We start from the raw sequence: 13,823 nt of genomic DNA on the forward strand, positions 1-13,823 counted from the left end.
AGTGGGTAGCCGCTAGATTATTATTGGGTCAGTGTGTAGCCCCTATATTACTATTGGGTCAGTGTGTAGCCCCTATATTACTATTGGGTCAGTGTGTAGCCCCTATATTACTATTGGGTCAGTGTGTAGCCCCTATATTACTATTGGGTCAGTGCGTAGCCGCTAGATTACTATTGGGTCAGTGGGTAGCCGCTAGATTACTATTGGGTCAGTGGGTAGCCCCTAGATTACTATTGGGTCAGTGGGCAGCCCCTAGATTACTATTGGGTCAGTCTGTAGCCCCTAGATTACTATTGTGTCAGTGGGTAGCCGCTAGATTACTATTGGGTCAGTGTGTAGCCCCTAGATTACTATTGGGTCAGTGTGTAGCCCCTATATTACTATTGGGTCAGTGGGTAGCCGCTAGATTACTATTGGGTCAGTGTGTAGCCCCTATATTACTATTGGGTCAGTGGGTAGCCGCTAGATTACTATTGGGTCAGTGGGTAGCCGCTAGATTACTATTGGGTCAGTGGGTAGCCCCTAGATTACTATTGGGTCAGTGGGCAGCCCCTAGATTACTATTGTGTCAGTGGGTAGCCGCTAGATTACTATTGGGTCAGTGTGTAGCCCCTAGATTACTATTGGGTCAGTGTGTAGCCCCTAGATTACTATTGGGTCAGTGTGTAGCCCCTAGATTACTATTGGGTCAGTCTGTAGCCCCTAGATTACTATTGTGTCAGTGGGTAGCCGCTAGATTACTATTGGGTCAGTGTGTAGCCCCTAGATTACTATTGGGTCAGTCTGTAGCCCCTAGATTACTATTGGGTCAGTCTGTAGCCCCTAGATTACTATTGTGTCAGTGGGTAGCCGCTAGATTACTATTGGGTCAGTGTGTAGCCCCTAGATTACTATTGTGTCAGTGGGTAGCCCCTAGATTACTATTGGGTCAGTGGGTAGCCCCTAGATTACTATTGGGTCAGTGCGTAGCCCCTAGATTACTAATGGGTTAGAGTGTAGCCCCTAGATTACTATTGTGTCAGTGGGTAGCCCCTAGATTACTATTGGGTCAGTGTGTAGCCCCTAGATTACTATTGGGTCAGTGTGTAGCCCCTAGATTACTATTGGGTCAGTGGGTAGCCCCTAGATTACTGTTGGGTCAGTGTGTAGCCCCTAGATTACTATTGGATCAGTGTGTAGCCCCTAGATTACTATTGGGTCAGTGGGTAGCCCCTAGATTACTATTGGGTCAGTGGGTAGCCCCTAGATTACTATTGGGTCAGTGCGTAGCCCCTAGATTACTAATGGGTTAGAGTGTAGCCCCTAGATTACTATTGTGTCAGTGGGTAGCCCCTAGATTACTATTGGGTCAGTGTGTAGCCCCTAGATTACTATTGGGTCAGTGTGTAGCCCCTAGATTACTATTGGGTCAGTGGGTAGCCCCTAGATTACTGTTGGGTCAGTGTGTAGCCCCTAGATTACTATTGGATCAGTGTGTAGCCCCTAGATTACTATTGGGTTAGAGTGTAGCCCCTAGATTACTGTTGGGTCAGTGTGTAGCCCCTAGATTACTATTGGGTTAGAGTGTAGCCCCTAGATTACTGTTGGGTCAGTGTGTAGCCCCTAGATTACTATTGGGTCAGTGTGTAGCCCCTAGATTACTATTGAGTTAGAGTGTAGCCCCTAGATTACTGTTGGGTCAGTGTGTAGCCCCTAGATTACTATTGGGTCAGTGTGTAGCCCCTAGATTACTATTGGGTCAGAGTGTAGCCCCTAGATTACTAGTGTGTCAGTGTCTAGACCCTAGATTACTGTAGGGTCAGTATGTAGCCCCTAGATTACTATTGGGTCAGAGTGTAGCCATTAGAATACTGTTGGGTCAGTGTGTAGCCCCTAGATTACTATTGGGTCAAAGTATAGCTCCTAGATTACTATTGGGTCAGTGTGTAGCCTCTATATTACTATTGTGTCAGTGTGTAGCCCCTAGATTACTGTTACGTCAGTGTGTAGCCCCTAGATTACTATTGGGTCAGTGTGTAGGAGAACAGCGTGAACAGTACCGCTGCTTCCCAGGCGCCAGTACATGTGGACACTGATATCTTCGGGACTGTTTTTTCTGGTACCGGAAATATCAGGACATGTGAAACAGCCCTAAGGCAGGATTTAGAGCTAATTTATGCAGAATGAATTGTGAAAAAAAATATATACAGGTCAATTAATATTGAAATGATTAGGGATACAAACAATTCTGTATAGGGCCATATTGTCACATAGTATCATTGATGAAGTTTTTTTGCTGTATTATGTTTGCACAAAATCTGCGTTTAACAGGTCAAGCAATGTGGATGTGATTTCTGGAAAATAAAACAATAGACATTGTGAGATCTGAAATGTACGAAAATCGTAGATACTCCAGCTCCAGTAAGATGGTAAAATTCTTTATTCGTCCAACATGTAGTTTAAAAGGACAATCCTTACAGGTAACAGGTGGAAACAGGTGAATTACAAGATGATAGCAACGCGTTTCGATCCCTAGGGATCTTACTCATGCACATGCAATAGAGCAAATGAATATAACATATATAGAGTGCCTGGACCAATCACATGACACCCTCATCATTTGGGGGGTGATGTGTCTGCCATACCGGGATTTGTTGACACGAAGCTCCGCCGTAGTCCATGTTCCCCAAATCCTTCTCCAGCGACTATGGATAGCAGTAAAGTTCCTACTATTCACAGGCATCGGGTACTGACGGCAACATTGACTATCGTCACCCGCTGCGCTGCGTGCAGCGAGACTCTTCTTCTCTGATGAGAGTTGAAGTCAGTACCTGGTGCCTGTGAATAGCAGCAGTGTCTATTATTTTTATTTCTGCCTTTTTATGTTTTTTAGGCATCGTTTTCTGGACTACTTAGGATTTGTTGACTTATTTCGGACCTGCATGACATTTTTTTTAAAAAACTTTGTCAATAAATTGGTGAACAAGGGATAATGTGGGGTAGTCTTTATTCAAATAAAGTGTTGTTTTTTTACCTGACAAGTTAGTGCGCTGCAATACGCTTCATCTGGATGTGCATGTGACCACGGATGCACACCTAGCTTAAGTTGGGGCTCGTGTCGCCAGGCACTTCACCCGCCGGTCCAGGTCCAATGATGTGGAACGGCAGTGGTGCTCATGTCCATGCCCTAGACCAGGTTAACAAGAAATAGTGGTTACTGCCTTAAAAAGTGCACTTGAGCAGATTTTTGAGGACGGATTGGACTTATGCTGGAGGAACTGTACTCAAAAAGCTAACATATTACATATTTTCTGGTCATGTCCTAAAATAATCGACCGTGGAAAGAAGTAGCTAATTTGTTGAGCAATAGTAACAACTCTGTAGTCGAATTGTCTCCTCAACTGGTTTCGTTCTCGCTTGATTCAAATCGACTTCCCCCAAAATTAAATATCTCGCAACTCATCTATTTGCTGTAACAAAAATACTTATAGCATCTAAGTGGAAATCAATAGATGTTCCATCCATTTCAGAAAAGTGCACTTGGTCAGATGCCTGCCCAACATTTCCTAATCAAGATCTCTATATGTTTCTAATTGTTAAATTGTTTCCAACATCAGTGTTGGTAGATTTATTATGGGAATGGAAAAAAGACCAGCTGTAACTTGGGTGGTTTCCAAGGAGTTATACAGAAAATGTTGGCAGGAAATATGTGAGCAGCAAATAACTAAGTGTATAAGGCAATTACATATGGTACCATATTAAATACCTACTGCCCCTGATGAGCATGAATAAGATAGGTGACGTGAGGCTAGGGACAACTGCAGTAAAATCTATCTTTCTTAGTAGGACAGCATCTTCATATTATAATTTCCAAATAACGGAATATCATGTATATATCGCCTCCACCACAGGACATGGAGCGATCGTATGTGATGCTTTTGAGGGTTACTATGGACATACTCTAGGCATGTGTCGGTGCCACATTTGAATTTATTGAATCCTTTACTTTTTTGTACAAAAAAAAAACCATTGAATAAAAACTAAATTGTTAGTAAAGATGATTCCAGGAACCTAGATATGTTCCACGAAGTAAATGGACCTTGACAGGACCTCATAGATCGCCTATAACTCTTTAAAAGGGTTGTCCATCCTTAGCCTACAAGTCTGCAGTCACTCTATGTGACTGCAGACTTGTGAATCCTTGCACTGTGTGCTGTAAGGATTCTCTGGTGCTGGGAGTGGCTGCCACCTGACTACAAGTATGCAGTCATATGCCGATTAGACGTGCGCAACCTCGCTTAGTGCAAGTGTATTGAGCGAGGCCGGACAAGTCTAGTGAAAATGAAGCCAGAAGAATGTAAATCGCACAAGTGACTGCCCGCTTCTCGCACCAGAAAAATCTCACAGATCACGATGTGAGGATTCAGGTGTCTGCTGTCACATAGACTGACTGCAGACTTGTACCCTAAGGCCGGACAACCCCTGAAATGGTTAACTGACATGCATAGACTTCATAGAATGTTAGAGTTGGAAAGGACCTCAGGGCTCATAGTGTCCTGCTGAGTGCAGCTCAGGATTCACTAAACCATCTCAGACAGATGTCTGTCCAGAATCTGTTTGAAGACTCCCATTGAAGGAGAACTCACCACCTCTCGTGGCAGCTTGTTCCACTCATTGATCACCCTCAATGTCAAAAAGTTTTTACTAATATCTGATCTGTATCTTCTCCCTATCAGTTTCATTCCATTAATTCTTGTGTTTCCATGTACAAATGAGAATAAGGATGATCCCTCTACACTGTGATATTCCTTCAGATATTTGTAGACAGCTATTAAGTCTCCTCTTAGCTTTCTATTTTGCAAGCTAAACATTTCCAGATCCTTTAACCGTTCCTCGAAGTACATACTTTGCAGTCCACTCACCAACCTGGTAGCTCATCTCTGAAATTGCTCCAGTTTTTCAATTTTTTTTTTTTAAATGTGATGCCCAGAACTGAACACAGTATTCCAGATGCGTCCTGACCAAGGAGGAGTAGAGGGGGATAATTACTTCATGTATGATTTTCCTAATACATCTTAGAACTGTATTTGCCTTTTTTGCTGCTGTACCACAGTGTTGACTCGCGCAGTGTGTGATCCTATTAGTATACCCAAGTCTTTTTCACGTGCTGTTGCTTAGTTCTATTGCTCCCCTTCTGTAGATGTAATTTTCATTTTTCTTTCCCAGAGGTAAATTTTGCATTTCTTCGTTAAATATCATTCAATTAGTTGCTGCCCTCTATTTAAGCTTATATAAATCCTCAGAATCCTTCCTCTGTCTTCTCTAGTGTTGACTATCCCTCCTAGCTTTACATCCTCTGTAAATTTGATCAGTTTACCTTCAGTTCCCTTATCTAGATCATTTATAAAAAAAAATTGTCAAATCTGAAGGAACCAGAGTTCAGTTGGCTGGAACTGTGACAACCCCCAGTATAAGACTGCTCATCTCTTATAGAAGAAGCAAATTCTCTAAATTGTCTTTAAAAAATTACCAATTCCAGCCGTTTGTGGCTTTTTGAAAGCTAATATTGTAAGCAGAGTGGATGAGCAATCAGATACAAAAATTTGGATAATTCTTCACCAATAATTTTGGTTTCCTTCGACAGATTATAGATCTTGTTTTTAATCCTAAATTTCAAAATAGTTGGACCGAGGTTCCTCTTATGTAATGTGGGTGTATATGCAAAGGGTTTCTTTATTAATGTTCAATAAATCTTGCACTAGTCATTCAGGTGGAGAATAAAGCAATCCAGGTGATAACTCCCAAACAAAGATGTCCATCCAAACATTGTCTATGGGGCAATATAGTTCTTTACAGTACAAAAGACTGCACATATTAGTACTTTTTACCTTTAATATCAAAAGAACAGAGTTTACAAAAATGACCTTTTTCCCGGAGCTGGAGAGAAAAAAATGTCTTCACCCTCTCCATTTTGTCAGTCCATGAAAATCGGACCACACTTGGATGTGATCCAAGAGCAGACCGATGTTTTCCGCGGACCTATAGACTTTCTTTGCCAATTTTGATTCGACACTCAGATCAAAATCTGACATGTCTAAGATTTTTAAATCGGACCACTCTGTCCAAAGAGAAAATAGGACATGTGCACAGTCCCATAGAATAACATGGGTGCAAGTGCTATTCATAAAAACCATGGATAGCACTGGTCCAATACAATCGGTCATATGTACGAGCCCCTAGAGTGTAGGATATTGTACCCACAAATTGACTTATTTAATGACATAGCTTAATTCTTAAAGTTCTGTTCATCATGCAAACAACCCTTGCTTTGGAAAATTCAGGCGCTTGTTACATTACACCACCTCGTATTTATGTAAAATATATACAAAACCTGTTTGGCAGCTGTGGTAGCTTCTTTAGTTCTCATTTGCATGGTTTTATTTTCTGAATTCCATAAACACACTATATAGTAATGTCTCTACGTACAAAGCTAAGATAGGCGGGAGAGATTCAGCAGGACAGGCCAAAGACCTTGCCGTACTAAACACACCCAATCTTCTTACTAAACCCCATTGTCTATTATGACCATCCCTTTATTTAAAGGGTGCTCTCCAGTAGGGACTTTTTTCACATGGGTAGAGTGTGGTTTAAAAAAAAAAAGGATCAAATAATTTCTATTTCATCCATGCGTAATGTTCCAGCTTTTGACACTCGGGAAATGCAGCAAAATGCCTACTTTGCCAATCACTGGCCTCAATGGAGACCCACTTCAGCAAAGTGGCATATCCTGGTGTTGAGATGACGAAGCAGTGACCAGTAGGGGACCTAGGCCTCGACAGAACATGAGCTGGGGGGGATCCATCAGATGAGTGTTACTTGGTTTGTTTCTTTTAAACCGCTCCGAGCCCTGTGCCAAACTTTATTTTTTCCTGTTAGTCAACTTTTTTAACCTGCAATTGTATTATCCCTCTGGTTTCACACATATTGTAAAATCTTTTATTGAGGGTTTTTTTCTGGCTTTAGGTTGTGGTATTTGCCTTTGTATGCCGACATTCCACAAAGTAGTGGAGGTATTGGGTATTGGTTTGGGTATTCATAGACTGTGGAGCGTCTCCGCAAGTTAAATAGACATGCTGCTGTCTGGAAAGATGCACCGCATGTTCGGTTACGCAGGCCCGCCGGATGCGTCCCTGCATGCATAGTGGAGATGGGATTTCATAAAATCCCCTGCACTATGCTGTAACATCTGCGCTCTGCGTATTGGACGCTGCAGCTGTACGTAGCGTCCAATCCGCAGCAAATACTGAACCTAAGGGGTTTTCTTAATACATGGTATTTTGAAAAATCACCAATCTGAAGATGCCCGTTCTTATTAAACTTGGTGTAGTACAGGCTCACATTATGACTGCAGGGGTCTGATCACATGTGTGACCACTCCTCTAATTCTGTGTCACAAATGATAGGATTAAATACACAGCTCAGCAGACTACACAGTGTGACACATTCTGTGTATCTAATCCCATCATGTGTGATACAGTCCACTAAGTAGTGTATCTAATGCTATCATGTGTGAGACAGGAATAGAAACATGGCTCAGCAGACTATCACACATGATGGGATTGGATACATGGCTCAGCAGACTGTCACATATGATGGGATTAGATGCACGGCTCAGCAGACTGTCACACATGGGATTAGACACATGGATCAGCAGACTATCACACATGGGATTAGATACATGGCTCAGCAGACCAGGGTGGATTGATTTAAATCACGCCGATTTAAATCATGATTTAAATCACGATTTAAATCAAAAGATTTTTTTCTATTTAAATCGGATCGATTTAAATCATGATTTTAATCATGATTTAAATCACTGATTTAAATCAAAAGGTTTTTTTTAATATAAATCACGATTAAAATGAGAAGTGAGAGCAGTGCAACGATCTAACGCCAGGGTGAGGGGGGGACCCCAAAGTAAGTAAAAATCTTTTTTGTTTTACTATATGGCAATAGGTAGGTGTTTAAAAGCAGCATGTCTTAATTGTATAAACTATTAATAGCCTCCACATTTTGTTCATACTGCCCCTTTAATTCCACACTTCTAGCTTGGTTTCACTTTTGGTTTAGTTTCTTTTTCCATTCAGTTGACATGCCCAAACTTGTTGGATAGTCAGCATCCTACAGAAACCTCTCGAAGAGCATGGCATTGTGAATGTTACACATATACAGCCTTTATTCTACTGAGTTAGGGTACCTTCACACTGGTCGATTCTGCTACGATTACGACGCATTTGCGTCATATTCGACATCGCAGTACGAGCTCGTAGCCAGCGGTCACACTCTACGATGTTAACGCTTTTTCTGACGTAGTTGCGATGTGAACGTCACGCGTCGCAATTGTACGCTACCCTTCACACCGCCATAGTCCTACGACTCCGAGCGTGACGTATTACCAGCATGGGCGTGCTAAAACGTCACGCCCAATCAGGAGACAGGTATGCGGAAGCCCAACCCACGTAGTCGCATTACGAGCTCGTATGACCGCCGTCACATACTACGATTTCGACCGCCACAGCGGGACATTTACGACGAAAGAAAGTTCTGCTCTTTCTTTCACATCGTACGATGCTGGGCTGCGTCGCAAATCGTAACGCCATGTCACACTTTGCAACCTCGGAACGAGGATGGATAAACGTCACAAATCGAACGCTCGTTCAGACTTTGATTGCACAGTGTGAAGGGGCCCTTAAACAACTCAGCTTTATCTCATGATGGAAGAACCTTTGGATGGTAAAATATTTTCCTCAAAAAGCAGTTTATTGAAAAAAATCCGATTTAAATCAAAAAAATCCGATTTTTTTGATTTTTTTTAAAAAACATTGATTTTTATCCACCCTGCAGCAGACTGTCACACATGATGGGATTAGATACACGGCTCAGCAGACTCACACATGGGATTAGATACATGGCTCAGCAGACTATCACACATGATGGGATTAGATACACGGCTCAGCAGACTGTCACACATGATGGGATTAGATACATGGCTCAGCAGACTGTCACACATGATGGGATTAGATACATGGATCAGCAGACTCACACATGATGGTATTAGATACATGGCTCAGCAGACTATCACACATGATGGGATTAGATACACAACTCTGCTCATTGTACATCCTCATTGAGATGTCTGTAATGCAGGTACGTCTGAATGAGGCTTACTGCTGCGTTTCTAAAGCACATCAGTAAAGCTGCACTCAGGTGCCCCTGCATTGCAGACATCTAAATGAGGCTTTACACTGACTGAGCAGAGCTGAGTCAGTGTTCAGAGCACCGCAGCATGATAATTACACTGCTGTGCTCTGACCACCCTGGTGACAGCGGCAGTGAGCACAGGTTGGGCAGCCTGACATTGTACCAGGCTTCTGACCTGTTCTCATCACTGGAACAAGTCACTTCATCAGTGCTGCTCTCACCGCTCAGAGCTGGGGCGGAGGTGACTTCTTCCAGAGGTGAGAACAGCTCATAGCCTGACATTAGTAGTACATTACCAGGTTGCCGACCTATGCTCACCATTAATGGCTGGTCATCCTGTTACTGTGCTGAACACTATGATCGGTGACGGGGAATTTGTACAGCAGAGCACAGCTCTGAGCAAAAAAAAAGTGGTGCTTGGCTCCGCCCATATCTGTGACGCACATAGGCGTGCCCAGTTCACATGCAACCACAATAAAGGAGATGGGAGTATTTTATGAGGCCCATCATACACTTGAGCATCATATATGCGGCCCATTATATGGGGCCCATCACGCACTGCAGCATCATATATGGGGCCTGTCATATAATAGAACATCATATGAGGATACTGGAGCCCATTTTATATGAAGCATTTTATGGGGCCCATTATATATGGAGCATTATATGGGGCCCATCATATACTGTATGGAACAATATATGGGGCCCATTAAGTATGGAGTAATATATGGGGCTCATGTGTCTGTCCCTAAGCTCCACTAATGCCCTATGTGGGTCCTTCCCCCCTCCACCATCACGTGCTTAGTCCCTGATTTCCACCACAATGTACCCTGGCTAATGCACTGGCCGGCAAGGATGCAAGCCTCACCACTGCAGATAGTAAAAACAGGGGAAGAGACAAGCAAAGAAAAAGAAAGAAATACTCAGCTTCAGGCTCTGCTGCTAAGCTCCACAGCACCATAAAAAATGACACCAGAAATCTGAACTCCCACAGCACCATTCCAGCAGAACTACAGCTGCCACAAATTCCATAATGAATCGTAACAGTACCCCCCCACCCCCACCCCATTCAGCGAAGGGACTCTGGACCCTTAAGACAGGACTTAACCTGAAATGATGTACATCAAGGACGCATCAACCCACTAGTATGCAACTCAGTAATCACCTGGTCCTCAAAGTCATAGCAAACGCAGCCCGATGGTGATGGTATGTTATGATCCTTAGTGGTTGAGGATCACAAATTACTCCAGCTAAGTAACAAACATAGGACAAGCTCTAGGGAGGTGGCAAACTGGACTGACCGCAAATCTGAACCTATCCAAACACACTAGAAGTAGCCGGTGAACGTGCCTAAAAATCCTAGACGTCTCGAGCCAGCCTGAGGAACTAACTACCCCTAGAGAGAAAGACCTCTCTTGCCTCCAGAGAAATAATCCCCAAAGATATAGAAGCCCCCAACAAATAATAACGGTGAGGTAAGAGGAAGGCACATACACAGGGGTGAAAGCAGATTCAGCAAATGAGGCCCACTAATACTAGATAGCAGAAAATAGAAAAGGGAATCTATGCGGTCAGTAAAAAACCCTTACAAAATATCCACTCTGAGATTTCAAGAACCCCCACACCAACTAACGGTGTGGGGGGAGAAACTCAGTCCCCTAGAGCAACCAGCAAGCGAGGAAATCACATTTTAGCGAGCTGGACTAAAAACATAATGAACGCTGATAATCAAGAAATGATCAAACAAAAACAGCTTGTCTTGGAGAGACTGGGAGCAAGGTAGACACAAGGAATCTGAAGAGCACTGAATACATTGATAGCAGGCAAGGAACTGAGTATCCAGGTGAGCTAAATAGGAAACCAACCAAGGATAACGAACCAGCTGATGCTGCAACCTGCAGAAAGACAACACTACACAGTACCGCTTGTGACCACTAGAGGGAGCCCAAAAATAGAGTTCACAACAGTACCCCCCCCTTGAGGAGGGGTCACCGAACCCTCATCAAGACCCCCAGGGCGATCCGGATGAGCCGCGTGGAAGGCACGAACCAAATCAGCCGCATGAACATCAGAGGCGACAACCCAGGAATTATCCTCCTGACCATAGCCCTTCCACTTAACCAAATACTGAAGCCTCCGTCTAGAGATACGAGAATCCAAAATCTTCACCACGTACTCCAATTCGCCCTCGACCAGCACCGGAGCAGGAGGCTCAACAGAAGGAACCACAGGTACCACATACCTCCGCAACAAAGACCTATGGAACACATTATGAATGGCAAACGATGCTGGGAGATCCAAACGAAAAGACACCAGGTTAAGGATTTCCAAGATCTTATAAGGACCGATAAAGCGAGGCTTGAATTTAGGAGAGGAGACCTTCATAGGAACATACCGAGAAGACAGCCACACCAAATCCCCAACACGAAGTCGGGGACCCACACCGCGGCGGCGGTTGGCAAAGCGCTGAGCCTTCTCCTGTGACAACCTCAAATTGTCCACCACATGGTTCCAAATCTGCTGCAACCTATCCACCACAGAATCCACCCCAGGACAGTCAGAAGGCTCAACCTGACCCGAGGAAAAACGAGGATGGAAACCAGAATTGCAGAAAAAAGGCGAAACCAAAGTAGCAGAACTAGCCCGATTATTAAGGGCAAACTCGGCCAAAGGCAAAAAAGTCACCCAATCATCCTGATCAGCAGAAACAAAACATCTCAAATAAGTTTCCAACGTCTGATTAGTTCGCTCGGTTTGGCCATTAGTCTGAGGATGGAAGGCCGACGAAAAAGACAAATCAATGCCCATCTTAGCACAAAAAGTCCGCCAAAACCTGGACACAAACTGGGATCCTCTATCAGACACAATATTTTCAGGAATGCCGTGCAAGCGAACCACATTCTGAAAAAATAGAGGAACCAAATCGGAGGAAGAAGGCAACTTAGGCAAGGGCACCAAATGGACCATTTTGGAAAAACGATCACACACCACCCAGATGACAGACATTTTCTGAGATACTGGAAGATCCGAAATAAAATCCATGGAAATGTGCGTCCAAGGCCTTTTCGGAACAGGCAAAAGCAAACCGCTGGCACGAGAACAGCAAGGCTTAGCCCGAGCACAAATCCCACAAGACTGCACAAAGGAACGCACATCCCGCGACAAGGAAGGCCACCAGAAGGACCTAGCCACCAAATCTCTGGTACCAAAAATCCTAGGATGACCCGCCAACACCGAAGAATGAACCTCGGAAATAACTCTGCTGGTCCATCTATCCGGGACAAACAGTCTCTCTGGTGGACAACGGTCAGGTCTATCCGCATGAAATTTCTGCAGCACTCGTCGCAAATCTGGGGAAATGGCAGACAAAATAACTCCCTCTCTGAGAATACCAGCCGGCTCAGAAACTCCCGGAGAGTCAGGCACAAAACTCCTAGAAAGTGCATCAGCTTTCACGTTCTTCGAACCAGGCAGGTATGAGACCACGAAGTTGAAACGGGAGAAAAACAACGACCAACGAGCCTGTCTAGGATTCAGGCGCTTGGCAGATTCAAGGTAAATCAGATTTTTGTGATCCGTCAAGACCACCACACGATGTTTAGCTCCTTCGAGCCAATGTCGCCACTCCTCAAATGCCCACTTCATAGCCAACAACTCCCGATTACCAACATCATAATTCCGCTCGGCAGGCGAAAACTTTCTTGAAAAGAAAGCACATGGCTTCATCACAGAGCCATCAGAGCTTCTCTGTGACAAAACAGCCCCTGCTCCAATCTCAGAAGCATCAACCTCGACCTGGAAGGGGAGAGAGACATCTGGCTGACATAAGACTGGAGCTGAAGAAAACCGGTGCTTCAGCTCCCGAAAGGCCTCCACGGCCGCAGGAGACCAATTAGTCACATCAGAACCCTTCTTGGTCAAATCCGTCAAAGGTTTAACCACGCTAGAAAAATTAGCGATGAAACGACGGTAAAAATTAGCAAAACCCAAGAACTTCTGAAGACTCTTAACAGACGTGGGCTGAGTCCAGTCATGAATAGCCTGGACCTTGACTGGGTCCATCTCCACAGTAGAAGGAGAAAAAATAAAACCCAAAAAGCAGACCTTCTGTACTTCGAAGAGGCATTTTGAGCCCTTCACAAATAAAGCATTAGCATGCAGGACCTGAAACACCATCCTGACCTGCTTCACATGGGACTCCCAATCATCAGAAAAGACCAAAATGTCATCCAGATAAACAATCATAAATTTATCCAGACATTCTCGGAAGATGTCATGCATGAAGGACTGAAACACAGAAGGAGCATTAGAGAGTCCAAAAGGCATCACTAAGTACTCAAAATGGCCTTCGGGCGTATTGCTGTTTTCCATTCATCTCCCTGCTTAATGCGCACAAGGTTATACGCACCACGGAGATCTATCTTGGTGAACCAACTGGCACCCTTAGTCCGAGCAAACAAATCAGACAATAGTGGCAAAGGATACTGAAATTTGACTGTAATTTTATTCAGAAGACGATAATCTATACAAGGTCTCAAAGAACCGTCCTTCTTGGCCACAAAAAAAAAATCCTGCACCAAGAG

At 43.9% G+C, this 13,823-nt stretch overlaps 1 long non-coding RNA gene across 3 annotated transcripts in view; it reads right to left on the bottom strand.

The window, feature by feature from the left end:
• Positions 1-2,272: 2,272 nt before the first annotated feature.
• The window catches only part of LOC143781856 (uncharacterized), a 67,692-nt gene continuing 56,141 nt past the window's right edge, over positions 2,273-13,823 (bottom strand). For all 3 annotated transcript variants that reach the window (XR_013216822.1, XR_013216821.1, XR_013216823.1), the window contains exons 2-3: positions 3,014-3,166; positions 2,273-2,917 (exon numbers count right to left, since the gene is read on the bottom strand). This is a non-coding gene — a long non-coding RNA (uncharacterized LOC143781856). The remainder of the gene's footprint in view (positions 2,918-3,013; positions 3,167-13,823) is intronic.

This window comes from Ranitomeya variabilis, chromosome 6 (assembly GCF_051348905.1).
Source record: "Ranitomeya variabilis isolate aRanVar5 chromosome 6, aRanVar5.hap1, whole genome shotgun sequence".
NCBI lineage: Eukaryota > Metazoa > Chordata > Amphibia > Anura > Dendrobatidae > Ranitomeya > Ranitomeya variabilis.